This window comes from Ceratotherium simum, chromosome 20 (assembly GCF_057802395.1).
Source record: "Ceratotherium simum simum isolate JZ-2026a chromosome 20, ASM5780239v1, whole genome shotgun sequence".
NCBI classification, from domain to species: Eukaryota; Metazoa; Chordata; class Mammalia; order Perissodactyla; family Rhinocerotidae; genus Ceratotherium; species Ceratotherium simum.
The window spans coordinates 47,235,132-47,236,606 of NC_141919.1; the positions used below are offsets into that span (position 1 = coordinate 47,235,132).

The window sequence follows — 1,475 nt, forward strand, 5'->3', positions numbered from 1 at the left end:
GTGAAAGCTGTTTTAACACTGGCCCTTGTGAAGCCACACTGTACCAAAAGGGGTATGCCAAACATTTATAACTTGTGTAAAAATTCCACATCCCCCGATTGAGCACAAAAGGAAAACAGATAACTCTCTAATTGTTAACTGGCTCTATTCCCCTAATACTAAACGTAAAAACCACACAAGAAAGATAGAAATTCAAATTGAAGTAACATAAAACTGTCACAAATCATAAACAAAAAACGGTGAGACAGCTTGGATGACAAATGGTCTACTGTGCAGATTTTTAAATGAGGCAGACAAAAGTTGAGAGGTTGATTAGCTTTCACCTCTTTCTCCTGATTCAGTTTTATCTCCTTGGGTATCCCTTGCCCGTAATGTCAAGTTGCCTCTCAGTCATTGCATTACTAGGGTGCTGTCTTTTTATGACCCTTCACTGAATGTATCAATTTCAGCAATGGCTTCCTCAAAAGATGTCTTTGAGAAAGATCAGGCTTTCTCAGAGGAGTTCAGATCTCATAATAGAACACAGGGAAGTTAAGGACCAGACCCAATATGATAGGATGAGTCCATTGCATTTCCTTTTTGCCGACTTCAAAAGCTTCTTTGTATGCTTTTTGTGACTGATCCACAATCCCTTTCTTATCACCAGCAGCAACCCCAGCCATGTAAGAGTATTAGTCTTTTTTCAGTTTCAGATGGAAGATTTTGCTCTCTGCTTGTGAAGCTTTGGGATTGATAACTTTTCCAAAAGAGATAATACATCTTTGCAGGTGTACTCTAAGCTTGGTCTCAGTTTTCTCTCTGTTGTCATTGTGAGTCATCTGTTGCTTTTTCTCAACGTCTTCTCTCTTTAGCTCAGTACTTGAGATGACTCTCCAAAAGGACTTACAACTTACAACATTTTTTATAAGTAACTGAGAGAAGATTGCTTTCTTCATTGGATAATTCAGCTCCTTGCTCAGTTACAGGCTTCATGCAGGCTGCCATGTCATCATATTGCTTAGCCTGCTCAGTCAGTTTGGCTTCTGTTCCAGCTTATTTTTATCCATGATGGATGTTTTATGTCTGGATTGGTTGCTGGAGGATGCACAGAGGCTCAGTGGTCTCTGCCTTTTTGTTTTCAAAGATACTTTTATCAGATTAATGATGTTCTCGTCTATTCCTGAATTACCGAGAGTTTTCTTTTGAATCATGAATTTAGGTTGCATTTTATCACATGCTTTCCTCACACCTATTTGAAATAACCATATTGTTTTTCTCTTTTAATATCTTAATTTGGCAAATTACATTTATGGATTTTCTAATCATAAGCCTGAAGAAGAGCAGTTTTATACATTTTCTTTTTATATAATTTCTTTTCATTGTTATATGTATCCATAAAAAGTATGTTTTTCAGTTGTTTTTAACTTTACTGAAAAGTATGCCATGTTATATGTAATAATTAAGGACTTTTTTCACTAATGATATATTGTTAATGT

General features: G+C 36.1%; 1 pseudogene; it reads right to left on the minus strand.

Annotated features, from left to right (window-relative positions):
- Positions 1-312: 312 nt before the first annotated feature.
- LOC101396448 (14-3-3 protein zeta/delta pseudogene) lies at positions 313-1,046 on the minus strand (annotated as a pseudogene).
- Between the last annotated feature and the right edge of the window lie 429 nt (positions 1,047-1,475).